The sequence below is a fragment of the Dama dama genome, chromosome X (genome assembly GCF_033118175.1).
Source record: "Dama dama isolate Ldn47 chromosome X, ASM3311817v1, whole genome shotgun sequence".
NCBI classification, from domain to species: Eukaryota; Metazoa; Chordata; class Mammalia; order Artiodactyla; family Cervidae; genus Dama; species Dama dama.
The window spans coordinates 2,489,664-2,507,846 of NC_083714.1; positions in this window are offsets into that span (position 1 = coordinate 2,489,664).

Genomic DNA, 18,183 nt, shown 5'->3' on the forward strand with positions numbered 1-18,183 from the left:
AGCGGTATTCAAAAACATGAAGATCCTGAAAAGCAGTGAAATTATGTCAAGCTTCAAAAGGTGTGGAAAATATGAGGAGCAGGAAACGGTCTGAAAAATAGTAGGAGCATGAAACGGTGTTAAAAAACATGAAGAGCTTCAAAAGGTGTGAAATATATGAAGAGCTTCAAAAGGTGTCGAAAATATGAGGGGCATGAAACGGTCTGAAACATAGGAGGAGCATGAAACGTTGTTAAAAAACATGAAGAGCTTCAAAAGGTGTGAAACATATAAAGAGCTTCAAAAGGTGTCAAAAATATGAGGGGCATGAAACGGTCTGAAAAATAGGAGGAGCATGAAGTAGTGTAGAAAAACATGAAGACCCTGAAAAGGTGTGAAAAATATGAGGAACTTCAAAAGGTGTCAAAAATATGAGGAGCATGAAACGCTCTGAAAAGTAGGAGGAGCATGAAACGGTGTTCAAAAACATGAAGAGCCTGAAATGGTGTGAAAAAATATGAGGAACTTCAAAAGGTGTCAAAAATATGAGGAGCATGAAAGGGTCTGAAAAATAGAAGGAACATGAAGCGGTGTTGAAAAACGTGAAGATCCTGAAAAGGTGTGAAAAATATGAAGAGCTTCAAAAGGTGTCAAAAATATGAAGTGCATGAAAAGGTCTGAAAATTAGGAGGAGCATGAAACGGTGTTCAAAAACATGAAGAGCCTAAAAACGTGTGAAAAATATGAAGAGCTTCAAAGGTGTAAAAATTATGAGGAGCAAGAAACGGTCTGAAAAATAGGAGGATCCTGAAAAGGTGTTGAAAATCATGAAGAGCCTGAAAACGTGTGAAGAATAAGAAGAGCTGCAAAAGGCGTCAAAATTATGAGGAGCATGAAACGGTCTGAAAATTAGAAGAAGCATGAAACGGTGTTGAAAAATATGAAGACCATGAAAGGGTGTGAAAAACATGAAGAGCTTAAAAAGGTGTCAAAAGTATGAGGAGCATGAAACGGTCAAAAAATAGGAGGAGCATGAGACGTTGATGATAAACATGAAGAGCATGAAAAGGTGTTAAAAATATGAAGAGCTTAAAAAGGTGTCAAAAATATGAGGAGCAAGAAACGGTGTTGAAACACATGAAGAGCCTGAAAAGGTGTGAAAAATATGAAGAGCTTCAAAAGGTGTCAAAAATATGAGGACCATAAAACGATCTGAAAAATATGAGGAGCCTGAAACGGTCTGTAAAATAGGAGGAGCATGAAACGGATTTGAAAAACATGAAGAGCATGGAAAGGTGTGAAAAATATGAAGAGCTTCAAGAGGTGTCAAAATATGAGGAGCCTGAAACGGTCTGAAAAATAGGAGGAGCATGAAACGGTGTTGGAAAACATGAAGAGCATGGAAAGGTGTGAAAAATATGAAGAGCTTCAAAAGGTGTCAAAGTATGAGGAACATGAAACGGTCTGAAATATAGCAGGAGCAAGAAAAGGTGTTAAAAAACATGAAGAACTTGAAAAGGTGTGAAACATATGAGGAGCATGAAAAGGTTTGAAAAATAGGAGGATCATGAAGCGGTGTTGAAAAACATGAAGAGCCTGAAGGTGTGAAATATATGAAGAGCTTCAAAAGGTGTCAAAAAATGAGGAGCATGAAACGGTCTGAAAAACAGGAGGAGCATTAAGCGGTGTTGAAAAAAATGAAGAGCCTGAAAAGGTGTGAAAAATATGAAGAGCTTCAAAAGGTGTCAAATATATGAGGAGCATGAAATGGTCTTAAAAAGTAGGAGAAGCATGAAGTGTTGTTGAAAAACATGAAGAGCCTGAAAAGGTGTGAAAAATATGAACAGCTTCAAAAGGTATCAAAAATATGAGGAGCATGAAACGGTCTGAAAAATAGGAGGAGCATGAAGCGGTGTTCTAAAACATGAAGAGCATGGAAAGGTCTGAATAATGTAAAGAGCGTCAAAAGTTGTAAAAAATATGAGGAGCACGAAACGGTCTGAAAAATAGAAGGAGCCTGAAAAGGTGTTGAATATCATGAAGAGCCTGAAAAGTTGTGAAGTATAAGAAGAGCTGCAAAAGGCGTCAAAATTATGAGGAGCATGAAACGGTATGAAAATTAGAAGAAGCATGAAACGGTGTTGAAAAATATGAAGACCATGAAAGGGTGTGAAAAACATGAAGAGCTTAAAAAGGTGTCAAAAATATGAGGAGCATGAAACGGTCAAAAAAATAGGTGGAGCATGAGACGTTGTTGATAATCATGAAGAGCATGAAATGGTGTGAAAAATATGAAGAGCTTCAAAAGGTGTCAAAAATATGAGGAGCATGAAACAGGCTGAAAAATAGGAGGAGCATGAAGCGGTGTCGAAAAACATGAAGAGCATGAAGAGTTGTGAAAAATAGGAAGAACTTCAAAAGGTGTCAAAAATATGAGGAGCATGAACGGTATGAAAATAGGAGGATCATGAAGCCGTGTTGAAAAACATGAAGAGCCTGAAAACGTGTGAAAATTATGAAGAGCTACAAAAGGTGTGAAATATATGAAGAGCTTCAAAATGTGTCAAAATTGAGATGAGCATGAAATGTTCTGAAAGATAGGAGGAGCATGAAGCGGTGTTGAAAAACATGAAGACCCTGAAATGATGTGAGAAATATGAAGATCTTCAAAATGTGTCAAAAATATGAGGAGCATGAAACGGTCTGAAAAATAGGAGGAGCAAGAAGTGATGTTTAAAAACATGAAGAGCCTGAAAAGGTGTGAAAAATAAAAAGATCATCAAAAGATGTGAAAAATATGAGGAGCATGAACCGGTCTGAAAAATAGGAGGAGCATGAAGCGGTTTTGAAAAGCATGAAGAGTCTGAAAAGGTGTGAAAAATATGAAGAGCTTCATAAGGTGTCAAAAATATTAGGAGCATGAAACTGTCTCAATAATATGAGAAGCATGAAGTGGTGTTGAAAAACGTGAAGAGCCTAAAAATGTGTGAAAGATATGAAGAGCTTCTAAAGGTGTGAAAAATATGAAGAGCTTCAAAAGGTGTCAAAAATGAGATGAGCATGAAACGGCCCGAAAAATAGGAGGAGCATGAAGTGGTGTTGAAAAACATGATGAGCCTGAAAAAGTGTGAAATATATGAAGAGCTTCAAAAGGTGTCAAAAATATGAGGAGCATGAAACGGTCTGAAAATTAGGAGGAGCATGAAGCGGTGTTGAAAAACATGAAGAGCCTGAAAAGGTGTGAAAAATATGAAGAGCTTCAAAAGGTGTCAAAAATATGAGGAGCATGAACAGTCTGGAAAATAGCAGGAGCATGAAGCGGTCTTGAAAACCATAAAGAGCCTGAAAAGGTGTGAAAAATAAGAAGAGCTTCAAAATGTTTCAAAATTATGAGGAGAATGAACGGTCTGAAAAATAGGCGGAGCATGAAGCGGTGTTGAAAAACATGAAGAGCCTGAAAAGGTGTGAAATATATGAAGACTTTCAAAAGGTGTGAAAAATATGAAGAGCTTCAAAGGTGTCAAAAATGAGATGAGCATGAAACGGTCTGAAAAATAGGAGCATCATGAAGTGATGTTCAAAAATATGAAGAGCCTGAAAAGTTGTGAAAAATATGAAAAGCTTCAAAAGGTGTTAAAAATGAAACGAGCATGAAACGGTCTGAAAAATAGGAGGATCAAGAAACGGTGTTGAAAAACATGAAGAGCCTGAATATGTGTAAAATATGAAGAGCTACAAAAGGTGTCAAAAATATGAGGAGCATGAAACGGTCTGAAAAATAGGAGGAGAATGAAGCTGTGTTGAAAAACAAGAAGAGACTGAAAAGGTGTGAAATATATGAATAGCTTCAAAAGGTGTAACAAATATGAGGACCATGAAACAGTTTGAAAAATAGGAATAGCATGAAACGGTGTTCAAAAACATGAAGAGCCTGAAAAGGTGTGAAAAATATGAAGAGCTTCAAAACGTGTCAAATATATGAGGAGCATGAAACGGTCTGAAAAATAGGAGGAGCATGAAGCGGTGTTGAAAAACATGAAGAGCCTGAAAAGGTGTGAAAAATATTAAGAGCTTCAAAAGGTGTGAAATATATGAAGAACTTCAAAAGGTGTCAAAAATCGAAGAGCAGGAAATGGTATGAAAAAAGGGGGAGCATGAAGTGGTGTTAAAAACATGAAGAGCCTGAAAAGGTGTGAAATATATGAAGAGCTTCAAAAGGTGTCAAAAATATGAGGAGAATGAAGCGGTCTGAAAAATAGGAGGAGCATGAAGTGGTGTTGAGAAACATGAAGAGTCTGAAAAAGTGTGAAAAATATGAAGAGCTTCAAAAGGAGTCAAAAATATGAGGATCATGAAACGGTCTGAAAAAATAGGAGGAGCATGAAGCGGTGTTCAAAAACATGAAGAGCCTGAAAAGGTGTGAAAAATATGAAGAGCTTCAAAAGGTGTCAAAAATATGAGGAGCATGAAACGGTCTGAAAAATAGGAGGAGTATGAAGCGATGATCAAAAATATGAGGAGCCTGAAAATGTGTGAAAAATATGAAGACCTTCAAAAGGTGTGAAATACACGGGGAGCATGAAACGGTCTGAAAAATAGGAGGAGCATGAAGTGGTGTGGAAAAACATGAAGAGCCTGAAAAGGTGTGAAAAATATGAAGAGCTTCTAAAGGTATGAAAAATATGAGGAGCATGAAACGGTCTGAAAAATGGGAGGAGCATGAAGTGGTGTTGAAAAACATGAAGACCCTGAAGGTGTGAAAAATATGAAGAGCTTCAAAAGGTGTCAAAAATACGAGGAGCATGAAACGGTCTGAAAAATAGGAGGATCATGAAGCGGGGTTCAAAAATATGGAAAACCTGAAAAGGTGTGAAAAATATGAAGAGTTTCAAAAAGTGTTAAAAATATGAGGAGCAAGAAACGGTCTGAAATATAGGAGGAGCATGAAGCGGTGTTCAAAAACATGAAGAGCCTGAAAAGGTGTGACAAATATGAAGAGCTTCAAAAGGTGTGAAATACATGAGGAGCATGAAACGGGCTGAAAAATAGGAGAAGCATGAAGTGGTGTGGAAAAACATGAAGAGCCTGAAAAGGTGTGAAAAATACGAAGAGCTTCAAAAGGTGTGAAATACATGAGGAGCATGAAACTCTCTGAAAAATAAGAGGATCATGAAGCGGGGTTCAAAAACCTGAGGAGCCTGAAAATTTGTGAAAAATATGAAACGCTTCAAAAGCTGTCAAAATGAGATGAGCATGAGAAGTTCTTAAAAATAGGAGGATCATAAAACGGTGCTGAAAAACATGAAGAGCCTGAAAATGTGTGAAAAATATGAAGAGCTTCAAAAGGTGTCAAAAATATGAGGAGCATGAAACGGTCTGAAAAATAGGAGGAGCATGAAGCGGTGTTGAAAAACTTGAAGAGCCTGAAAACGTGTGAAAAATATGAAGAGCATCAAAAGGTGTGAAAAATATGAAGAGCTTCAAAAGGTGTAAAAAATGAGATGAGCAATAAACGGTCTGAAAAATAGGAGGAGCATGAAGTGGTGTTGAAAAAAATCAAGAGCCTGAAAATGTGTGAAACATATGAAGAGCTTCAAAAGGTGTCAAAATTATGAGGAGCATTAAACGGCCTGAAAAATTGGAGGAGCATGAAGCGGTGTTCAAAAATATGAAGAGCTTGAAAAGGTGTGAAAAATATGGAGAGCTTCAAAAGGTGTCAAAAATATGAGTAGCATGAAACGGTCTGAAAAATAGGAGGAGCATGAAACGGTGATCAAAAACATGAAGAGCCGGAAAAGGTGTGAAAAATATGAAGAGCTTCAAAAGGTGTGAAATACATGAGGAGTTTGAAACGGACTGAAAAATAGGAGAAGCATGAAGTTTTGTGGAAAAATATGAAGAGCCTGAAAAGGTGTGGAAAATATGAAGAGCTTCAAAAGGTGTGAAATACATGAGGAGCATGAAACTCTCTGAAAAATAGAAGGAGCCTGAAGCGGTGTTCAAAAACATGAAGTGCCTGAAAAGGTGTGAAAAATATGAAGAGCTTCAAACGGTGTCAAAAATATGAGGAGCATGAAACGGTCTGAAAAACAGGAGGAGCATGAAGCGGTGTTCAAAAACATGAAGAGCCTGAAAAGGTCTGAAGAATATGAAGAGCTTGAAAAGGTGTGAAATATATGAAGAGCTTCAAAAGGTGTCAAAAATGAGATGAGCATGAAACGGTGTGAAAAATAGGAGGAGCATGAAGCGGTTTTGAAAAAAATGAAGAGGCTGAAAAGGTGTGAAATATATGAAGAGCTTCAAGAGGTGTCAAAAATATGAAGAGCATGAAATGGTCTGAAAAATAGGAGGGTCATGAAGCGGTGTTCAAAAACGTGAAGAGCCTGAAAAGGTGTGAAAAATATGAAGAGCTTCAAAAGGTGTCAAAAATATGAGGAGCATGAAACGGTCTGAAAAATAGGAGGTGCATGAAATGCTGATCAAACACATGAAGGGCCAGAAAAGTTTTGAAAAATATAAAGAGCTTCAAAAGGTGTGAAATACATTTGGACATGAAACGGTCTGAAAAATAGGAGGAGCATGAGGCGGTTTTCAAATACATGAAGAGCCTGAAAAGTGTGAAAAATATGAAGAGCTTCAAAAGGTGTCAAAAATATGACGAGCATGAAACGGTCTGAAAAATAGGAGGAGCATGAAGCTGTGTTGAAAAACAAGAAGAGCCTGAAAAGGTGTGAAATATATGAATAGCTTCAAAAGGTGTAACAAATATGAGGACCATGAAACAGTTTGAAAAATAGGAATAGCATGAAACGGTGTTCAAAAACATGAAGAGCCTGAAAAGTTGTGAAAAATATGAAGAGCTTCAAAACGTGTCAAATATATGAGGAGCATGAAACGGTCTGAAAAATAGGAGGAGCATGAAGTGGTGTTGAAAAACATGAAGAGCCTGAAATGGTGTGATATACATGAAGAGCTTCAAAATGTGTGAAAAATATGAGGAACTTCAAAAAGTGTCAAAAATATGAGGAGCAAGAAACGGTCTGAAAAATAGGAGTAGCATGAAGCGGTGTTGAAAAACATAAAGAGCCTGAACACGTGTGAAAAAATATGAAGAGCTTCAAAAGGTGTGAAGAATATGAAGAGCTTCAAAAGGTGTCAAAAATGAGATGAGCATGAAACGGTCTGAAAAATAGGAGGAGCATGAAGTGGTGTTGAAAAAAAAAGAAGAGCCTGAAAAGCTGTGAAATATATGAAGAGCTTCAAAAGGTGTCAAAAATATGAGGAGCATGAAACGGTCTGAAATATAGGAGGAGCATGAAGCGGTGTTGAAAAACATGAAGAGCGTGAAAAGGTGTGAAAAATATGAAGAGCTTCTAAAGGTGTCAAAAATATGAGGAGCATGAAACGGTCTGAAAAACAGGAGGAGCATGAAGCGGTGATCAAAAACCTGAAGAGCGTGAAAAGGTGTGAAAAATATGAAGAGCTTCAAAAGGTGTCAAAAATATGAGGAGCATGAAACGGTCTGAATAATAGGAGGAGCATGAAGCGGTGTTGAAAAACATAAAGAGCGTGAAAAGGTGTGAAAAATATGAAGAGCTTCAAAAGGTGTCAAAAATATGAGGAGCATGAAACGGTCTGAATAATAGGAGAAGCATGAAGCGGTGTTGAAAAACATGAAGAGCCTGAAAACGTGTGAAAAAATATGAAGAGCTTCAAAATGTGTGAAAAATATGAAGAGATTCAAAAGGTGTCAAAAATGCGATGGGCATGAAACGGTCTGAAAAATAGGAGGAGCATGAAGTCTTGTTGAAAAAAAAGAAGAGCCTGAAAAGGTGTGAAATATATGAAGAGCTTCAAAAGGTGTCAAAATATGAGGAGCACGAAACGGTCTGAAAAATAGGAGCAGCATGAAGCGGTGTTGAAAAACATGAAGAGCGTAAAAAGGTGTGAAAAATATGAAGAGCTTCTAAAGGTATCAAAAATATGAGGAGCATGAAACGGTCTGAAAATAGGAGGAGCATGAAGCGGTGTTCAAAAACCTGAAGAGCCTGAAAAGGTGTGAAAAATATGAAGAGCTTCAAAAGATGTGAAAATTATGAGGAGCATGAAACGGTCTGAAAAATAGGAGGTGCATGAAACATTGATCAAAAACATGAAGAGCCTGAAAAGGTGTGAAAAATATGAAGAGCTGCAAAAGGTGTGAAATACATGATGAGCATGAAACGGGCTGAAAAATAGGAGAAGCATGAAGGGGTGTTGAAAAACATGAAGAGCCTGAAAACGTGTGAAAAAATATGAAGAGCTTCAAAAGGTGTCAAAAATATGAGGAGCATGAAACGGTCTGAAAAATAGGAGAGGCATGAAGTTGTGTTGAAAAACAAGAAGAGCCTGAAAAGGTGTGACATATATGAATAGCTTCAAAAGGTGTAACAAATATGAGGACCATGAAACGGTTTGAAAAATAGGAAGAGCATGAAACGGTGTTCAAAAACATGAAGAGCTTGAAAAGGTGTGAAAAATATGAAGAGCTTCAAAAGGGGTCAAAAATATGAAGAGCATGAAACGGTCTGAAAAATAGGAGGATCATGAAGCGGTATTCAAAAACATGAAGAGCTTGAAAAGGTGTGAAAAATATGAAGAGATTCAAAAGGTGTCAAAAATATGAGGAGCATGAAACGGTCTGAAAAATAGGAGGAGCCTGAAACTTTGATCAAAAACTTGAAGATCCTGCAAAGGTGTGAAAAATAGGAAGAGCTTCAAAAGGTGTAAAATACATGAGGAGCATGAAACTCTTTGAAAAATAGGAGGAGCATGAAGATGTGCTCAAAAACATGAAGAGCCTGAAAATGTGTGAAATATCTGAAGAGCTTCAAAAGGTGTCAAAAATATGAGGAGGATAAAACCGTCTGAAAAATAGGAGGAGCATGAAGCGGAGTTCAAATACATGAAGAGCCTGAAATGCTGTGAAAAATATGAATAGCTTCAAAAGGTGTCAAATATATGAGGAGGATAAAACCGTCTGAAAAATAGGACGAGCATGAAGCGGTGTTGAAAAACATGAAGAGCCTGAAAAGGTGTGAAAAATATGAAGAGCTTGAAACGGTCTGAAAAATAGGAGGATCAAGAAACGGTGTTGAAAAACATGAAGAGCCTGAATACGTGTAAAATATGAAGAGCTACAAAAGGTGTCAAAAATATGAGGAGCATGAAACGGTCTGTAAAATAGGAGGAGGTTGAAGCTGTGTTGAAAAACAAGAAGAGACTGAAAAAATGTGGAAAATATGAAGAGCTTCAAAAGGTGTGAAAAATATGAAGAGCTTCAAAAGGTGTCAAAAATGAGATGAGCATGAAACGGTCTGACAAATAGGACGAGCATGAAGCGGTGTTGAAAAACATGAAGAGCCTGAAAAGGTGTGAAAAATATGAAGAGCTTCAAAAGTTGTGAAAAATATAAAGAGCTTGAAACGGTCTGCAAAATAGGAGGATCAAGAAACGGTGTTGAAAAACATGAAGAGACTGAATACGTGTAAAATATGAAGAGCTACAAAAGGTGTCAAAAATATGAGGAGCATGAAACGGTCTGAAAAATAGGAGGAGCATGAAATGCTGATCAAACACATGAAGGGCCTGAAAAGTTTTGAAAAATATAAAGAGCTTCAAAAGGTGTGAAATACATTTGGACATGAAACGGTCTGAAAAATAGGAGGAGCATGAAATGCTGATCAAACACATGAAGGGCCTGAAAAGTTTTGAAAAATATAAAGAGCTTCAAAAGGTGTGAAATACATTTGGACATGAAACGGTCTGAAAAATAGGAGGAGCATGAGGCGGTTTTCAAATACATGAAGAGCCTGAAAAGTGTGAAAAATATGAAGAGCTTCAAAAGGTGTCAAAAATATAGGGAGCATGAAACGGTCTGAAAAATAGGAGGAGCATGAAGCTGTGTTGAAAAACAAGAAGAGCCTGAAAAGGTGTGAAATATATGAATAGCTTCAAAAGGTGTAACAAATATGAGGACCATGAAACAGTTTGAAAAATAGTAATAGCATGAAACGGTGTTCAAAAACATGAGGAGCCTGAAAAGGTGTGAAAAATATGAAGAGCTTCAAAACGTGTCATATATATGAGGCGCATGAAATGGTCTGAAAAATAGGAGGAGCATGAAGTGGTGTTGAAAAACATTAAGAGCCTGAAATGGTGTGAAATATATGAAGAGCTTCAAAATGTGTGAAAAATATGAGGAGCTCCAAAAAGTGTCAAAAATATGAGGAGCAAGAAACGGTCTGAAAAATACGAGGAGCATGAAGAGGTGTTGAAGAAAATGAAGAGCCTGAAAAGGTGTGAAAAATATGAAGAGCTTCTAAAGGTGTCAAAAATATGAGGAGCATGAAGCTCTGAAAAATAGGAAGAGCATGAAGTGGTGTTGAAAAACATGAACAGCCTGAAAAATGTGAAAAATATGAAGAGCTTCAAAAAGAGTCAAAAATATGAGGAGCATGACACCGTCTGAAAAATAGGAGGAGCATGAAGCGGTGTTGAAAAACATGAAGAGCCTGAACACGTGTGAAAAAATATGAAGAGCTTCAAAAGGTGTGAAGAATATGAAGAGCTTCAAAAGGTGTCAAAAATGAGATGAGCATGAAACGGTCTGAAAAATAGGAGGAGCATGAAGTGGTGTTGAAAAAAAAAGAAGAGCCTGAAAAGCTGTGAAATATATGAAGAGTTTCAAAAGGTGTCAAAAATATGAGGAGCATGAAACGGTCTGAAAATAGGAGAAGCATGAAGTGGTGTTGAAAAACATGAAGAGCGTGAAAATGTGTGAAAAATACGAAGAGCTTCAAAAGGTGTGAGAAATATGAGGAGCATGATATGGTTTGAAAAATAGGATTAGCATGAAGCGGTGTTCAAAAACCTGAAGAGCCTGAAAAGTTGTGAAAAATATGAAAAGCTTCAAAAGGTGTCAAAAATGAGATGAGCATGAAACGGTCTGAAAAATAGGAGGTGCATGAATCGGTGTTGAAAAACATGAACAGCCTGAAAGGTGTGAGAAATATGAAGAGCTTCAAAAGGTGGGAAAAATATGAGGAGCATGACACGGTCTGAAAAATAGGAGGAGCATGAACCGGTGTTGAAAAACATGAGGAGCCTGAAAAGTTGTGAAAAATATGAAGAGCTTCAAAAGGTTTCAAAAATATGAGGAGCATGTAACGGTCTGAAAAATAGGAGGAGCATGAAACGGTGTTCAAAAACTTGAAGAGCATGAAAAGTTGTCAAAAATATGAAGAGCTTCAAATCGTGTCAAAAATATGAGGGGCATGAAACTGTCTGAAAAATAGGAGTAACATGAAGCAGTTTTCAAAAACATGTAGAGCCTGAAAAGGTGTGATAAAAATGAAGAGCTTCAAAAGGTGTCAAAAATATGAGGAGCATGAAACGGTCTGAACAATAGGAGGAGCATGAAATGGTGTTGAAATACATGAAGTGCCTGAAATGGTGTGAAAAATATGAAGAGCTTTAAAACGTGTCAAAAATATGAGGAGCATGGAACGGTCTGAAAAATAGGAGGAGCATGAAGCCGTGTTCAAAAACATGAGAGCCTGAAAAGGTGTGAAAAATATGAAGAACTTCAAAAGGTGTGAAATATATGAAGAGCATGAAACGGTCTGAAAAATAGGAGGAGCATGAAACGGTGTTCAAAAACTTGAAGAGCCTGAAAAGGTGTGAAAAATATGAAGAGCTTCAAAAGGTGTCAAAAATATGAGGAGCCTGTAACGGTCTGAAATATAGGAGGAGCATGAAACGGTGTTCAGAAACTTGAAGAGCCTGAAAAGGTGTGAAAAATATGAAGAGCTTCAAAACGTGTCAAAAATAAGAGGGGCATGAAAGGTTCTGAAAAATAGGAGGAATATGAAGCAGTGTTCAAAAACATGTAGAGCCTGGAAAGGTTGAAAAATATGAAGAGCTTCAAAAGGTGTCAAAAATATGATGAGCATAAAAAGGTTTGAAAATTAAGAGGAGCATGAAACGGTGTTGAAATACATGAAGAGCCTGAAATGGTGCGAAAAATATGAAGAACTTCAAAAGGTTGGAAAAATATGAAGAGCTTCAATAGGTGTCAAAATGAGATTAGCATGAAACGGTCTGAAAAATAGGAGGAGCATTAAGTGGTGTTGATAAACATGAAGAGCATGAAAAGGTGTGAAAAATATGAAGAGCTTCAAAATGTGTGAAATACATGAGGAGCATGAAACGGTCTGAAAAATAGGAGGAGAATGAAGCGGTGTTGAAACACATGAAGAGCCTGAAAAAGTGTGAACAATATGAAGAGCTTCAAAAGGTTCAAAAAAATGAGGAGCATGATACGGTCTGAAAAATAGGAGGAGCAATAAGCGGTCCTCAAAAACATGACGAGCCTGAAAAGGTGTGAAAAATATGAAGAGCTTCAAAAGGTGTCAAACATATGAGGAGCATGAAACGGTCTGAAAAATAGGATGAGAATGAAACGGTTCTTTAAAAGATGAAGAGCATGAAAAGGTGTGAAATATATGAAGAGCTTCAAAAGGTGTCAAAAATATGAGAAGCATGAAACGGTATGAAAAATAAGAGGAGCATGAAGCGGTGTTGAAAAACATGAAGAGCCTGAAAAGGTGTGAAGAATCTGAAGAGCTTCAAAACGTGTCAAAAATATGAGGAGCATGAAACAGTCTGAAAAATAGTAGGAGTATGAAACTGTGTTCAAAAACATGAAGAGCCTGAAAAGGAGTGCAAAATATGAAGAGCTTCAAAAGGTGTAAAATATACGAGGAGCATGAAACGGTCTGAAAAATAGGAGGGGCATGAAGCGGTGGTCAAAAATATGAAGAGCCTGAAAAGCTGTGAAAAATATGAAGAGCTTCAAAAGGTGTCAAACATATGAGGAGCATGAAACAGTCTGAAAAATAGGATGAGCATGAAACGGTTTTTTAAAAGAAGTAGGGCATGAAAAGGTGTGAAAAATATGAAGAGGTTCAAAATGTGTAAAAAATTTGAGGAGCAAGAAACGGTCTGAAAAATAGGAGGAGCATGAGGCGGTGTTTAAAAACATGAAGAGCCTGAAAAGGTGTGAAAAATATGAAGAGCTTCAAAAGGTGTCAAATATATGAGAAGCATGAAAGAGCCTGAAAAATTGGATAAGCATGAAACGGTTTTGAAAAAGATGAATAGAATGAAAAGGTGTGAAAATTATGAAGAGCTTCAAAAAGTGTCAAGAATATGAGAAGCATGAAATGACCGAAAAATAGGAGGAGCATGAAGAGGTGTTGAAAAACATGAAGAGCCGTAAAAGGTTTGAAATATATGAAGAGTTTCAAAGGTGTCAAAAATATGAGGAGAATGGAACGGTCTGAAAAATAGGAGGAGAATGAAGCAGTGTTGAAACACATGAAGAGCCTGAAAAACTCTGAAAAATCTGAAGAGCTTAATAAGGTGTCAAAATTATGAGGAGCATGAAACGGTCGGAAAAATAGGAGGAGCATGAAGCGGTCCTCAAAAACATGAAGAGCCTGAAAAGGTGTGAAAAATATGAAGAGCTTCAAAAGGGGTCAAACATATGAGGAGCATGAAACAGTCTGAAAAATAGGATGAGCATGAAACGGTTTTTTAAAAGATGAAGAGCATGAAAAGGTGTGAAAAATATGAAGAGCTTCAAAAAGTGTGAAATATAAGAGGAGCATGAAACGGTCTGAAAAATAGGAGTAGCAAGAAGCTGTGTTCAAAAACATGAGAGGCTGAAAAGGTGTGAAAAATATGAAGAGCTTCAAAAAGTGTGAAATACATGAGGAGCATGAAACGGTCTGAAAAATAGGAGGAGCATGAAGTGGTGTTCAAAAACATGAAGAGCCTGAAAAGGTGTGAAAAATATGAAGAGCTTCAAACGGTGTCAAAAATATGAGGAGCCTGAAACGGTCTGAAAAATAGGAGGAGCATGAAGCGGTGTTCAAAAAAAATGAAGAGCCTGAAAACTTGTGAAAAATATGAAGAGCTTCACAAGGTGTGAAAAATATGAACAGCTTCAAAAGGTGTCAAAAATGAGATGAGCATGAAGCAATCTGAAAAATAGGAGGAGCATGAAGTGGTGTTGAAAAACATGAAGAGCCTGAAAAGGTGTGAAATATATGAAGAGCTTCAAAATGTGTCAAAAATATGAGGATATGAGGAGTATGAAACGGTTTGAAAAGTAGGAGCAGCATGAAACGGTGTTTAATAACATCAAGAGCCTGAAAAGGTGTGAAAAATATGAAGAGCTTCAAAAGGTGTCAAAAATATGAGGAGTATGAAACGGCCTGAAATATAGGAGGAGCATGAAGCGGTGTTGAAAAATTTGAAGAGCCTGAAAAGATGTGAAAAATATGAAGAGCTTCAAATGGTGTGAAATACATGAGGAGCATGAAGCGGTCTGAAAAATAGGAGGAGCATGAAGCGGTGTTGAAAAACATGAAGAGCCTGAAAAGGTGTGAAAAATATGAAGAGCTTCAAATGGTGTGAAATACATGAGGAGCATGAAATGGTCTGAAAAATAGGAGGAGCATGAAGCGGTGTTCAAAAACATGAAAAAAAATAAAAATAAATAAAAAAAAATACATAAAAAAAACATGAAGAGCCTGAAAACGTGTGAAAAATATGAAGAGCTTCAAAAGGTGTCAAGAATGAGATGAGCATGAAACGGTTTTAAAGATATTAGGAGCATGAAGTGGTGTTCAACAACATGACGAGCCTGAAAAGGTGTGAAAAATATGAAGAGCTTCTAAAGGTGTCAAAAATATGAGGAGCATGAAACGGTCTGAAAAATACGAGGAGCATGAAACTGTGTTCAATAATATGAAGAGCCTGAAAAGGTGTGAAAAATATGAAGAGCTTCAAAAGGTGTCAAAAATATGAGGAGCATGTAATGGTCTGAAAAATAGGAGAACCATGAAGTGGTGTTGAAAAACATGAAGAGCCTGAAAAGGTGTGAAAAATATGAAGAGCTTCAAAAGGTGTCAAAAATATGAGGAGGATGAAAAGGTCTGAAAAATAGGAGGAGAATGAAGCGGTGTTTAAAAACATGAAGAGCCTGAAAAGGTGTGACAAATATGAAGAGCTTCCAAAGGTGTCAAAAATATGAAGAGCATGAAACGATCTGAAAAATAGGAGGAGAATGAAGCGGTTTTCAAAAACAGGAAGAGCTTGAAAAGGTGTGGAAAATATGAAGAGCTTCAAAAGGTGTGAAATACATGAGGAGTATGAAACGGTCTGAAAAATAGGAGGAGCATGAAGCTGTGTTCAAAAACTTGAGGAGCCTGAAAAAGTGTGAAAAATATGAAGAGCTTCAAAAGGTGTGAAATACATGAGGAGCATGAAACGGTCTGAAAAATAGGAGGAGCATGAAGCGGTGTTCAAAAACATGAAGAGTCTGAAAAGGTGTAAAAATATGAAGAGCTTCAAAAGGTGGGAAAAATATGAGGAGCATGACACGGTCTGAAAAATAGGAGGAGCATGAACCGGTGTTGAAAAACATGAAGAGCCTGAAACGTTGTGAAAAATATGAAGAGCTTCAAAAGGTTTCAAAAATATGAGGAGCATGTAACGGTCTGAAAAATAGGAGGAGCATGAAACGGTGTTCAAAAACTTGAAGAGCCTGAAAAGGTGTAAAAAATATGAAGAGCTTCAAATGGTGTCAAAAATATGAGGGGCATGAAACTGTCTGAAAAATAGGAGTAACATGAAGCAGTTTTCAAAAACATGTAGAGCCTGAAAAGGTGTGAAAAAAATGAAGAGCTTCAAAAGGTGGCAAAAATATGAGGAGCATGAAACGGTCTGAACAATAGGAGGAGCATGAAATGGTGTTGAAATACGTGAAGTGCCTGAAATGGTGTGAAAAATATGAAGAGCTTTAAAACGTGTCAAAAATATGAGGAGCATGAAACGGTCTGAAAAATAGGAGGAGCATGAGGCGGTGTTGAAAAACATGTAGAGCCTGAAAACGTGTGAAAAATATGAAGATCTTTAAAAGGTGTGAAAAATATGAACAGCTTCAAAAGGTGTAAAAAATGAGATGAGCATGAAGCGATCTGAAAAATAGGAGGAGCATGAAGTGGTGTTAAAAAATATGAAGAGCCTGAAAATGTGTGAAAAATATGAAGAGCTTCAAAAGGTGTCAAAAATATGAGGAGCATGAAACGGTCTGAAAATTAGGAGGATCATGAAAAGGTGTTCAAAAACATGAAGAGCCTGAAAAGGTGTGAAAAATATGCAGAGCTTCAAAAGGTGTGAAATATATGAGGAGCATGAAACGGACTGAAAAATAGGAGGAGCATGAAGCTGTGTTCAAAAACATGAGAGCCTGAAAAGGTGTGAAAAATATGAAGAGCTTCAAAAGGTGTCAAAAATATGAGGAGCATGAAGCAGTCTGAAAAATAGGAGGAGCATGAAGCGGTCTGAAAAATAGGAGGAGCATGAAGCGGTCTGAAAAATAGGAGGAGCATGAAGCGGTGTTCAAAAACATGAAGAGCCTGAAAAGGTGTGAAATATATGAAGAGCTTCAAAAGGTGTCCAATACATGAGGACCATGAAACAACCTTAAAAACAGGACGAGCATGAAGCTGTGTTCAAAAACATGAGATTTTGAAAAGGTGTGAAAAATATGAAGAGCTTCAAAAGGTGTCAAAAATAGGAGGAGCATGAAGCGGTGTTCAAAAACATGAAGAGCCTGAAAAGGTGTGAAAAATATGAAGAACACCAAAAGGTGTCAAAAATATGAGGAGCATGAAACGGTCTGAAAATTAGGAGGAGCTAGAAGCGGTGTTGAAAAACCTGAAGAGCCTGAAAATGTGTGAAAAATATGAAAAGCTTCAAAAGTTGTGAAAAATATGAAGAGCTTCAAAATGTGTCAAAAATATGAGGAGCATGAAATAGTCTGAAATATAGGAGGAGCATGAAACGGTGTTCAAAAACATGAAGAGCCTGAAATGTTGTGAAAAATATGAAGAGCTTCAAAAGGTGTGAAAAATATGAAGAGCTTCAAAATGTGTGAAAAATATGAGGAGCTTCAAAAGGTGTCAAAAATATGAGGAGCATGAAACAGTGTGAAAAATAGTAAGAGCATGAAGCGGTGTTGAAAAACATGAAGAGCATGAAAAGGTGTGAAAAATATGAAGAGCTTCAAAAGGTGTGAAATACATGAGGAGGATGAAACGGTCTGAAAAATAGGAGGAGCATGAAGCAGTGTTGAAAAACATGAAGAGCCTGAAAAGGTGTGAAAAATATGAAGAGCTTCACAAGGTGTGAAAATTATGAGGAGCAGGAAACGGTCTGAAAGATAGGAGGATCATGAAGCGGTGTGGAAAAACATGAAGAGCCTGAAAAGGTGTGAAAAATATGAAGAGCTTCAAAAGGTGTGAAATGCATGAGGAGCTTGAAACGGTCTGAAAAACAAGAGGAGCATGAAGCAGTGTTGAAAAACATGAAGAGCCTGAAAACTTGTGAAAAATATGAAGAGCTTCAAAAGGTGTGAAAAATATGAAGAGCTTCAAAAGGTGTCAAAAATGCGATGAGAATGAAATGGTCTGAATAATAGGAGGAACATGAAGTGGTGTTGAAAAACATGAAGAACCTGAAAAAGTGTGAAAAATATGAAGAGCTTCAAAAGGTTTCAAAATTATGAGGAGCATGAAACGGTGTTCAAAAACATGAATAGCCTGAAAAGGTGTGAAAAATATGAAGAGCTTCAAAAGGTGTGAAAAATATGAAGAGCTTCAAAAAGTGTGAAAAATATGAAGAGCTTCAAAAGGTGTCAAAAATATGAGAAGCATGAAACGATCGAAAATTGGAGGAGCATGAAGAGGTTTGAAAAACATGAAGAGCCTGAAAAGGTGTGAAAAATATGAAGAGCTTCAAAAGGTGTCAAAATTATGAGGAGCATGAAACGGTGTTCAAAAACATGAATAGCCTGAAAAGGTGTGAAAAATATGAAGAGCTTCAAAAGGTGTGAAAAATATGAAGAGCTTCAAAATGTGTGAAATACATGAGGAGCATGAAACGGTCAGAAAAATAGGAGGAGCATGAAGCAGTGTTGAAAAACATGAAGAACCTGAAAAGTTGTGAAAAATATGACGAGCTTCAAAGTGTATGAAATACATGAGGAGCATGAAACGGTGTGAAAAATAGGAGGAGCATGAAGCGGTGTTG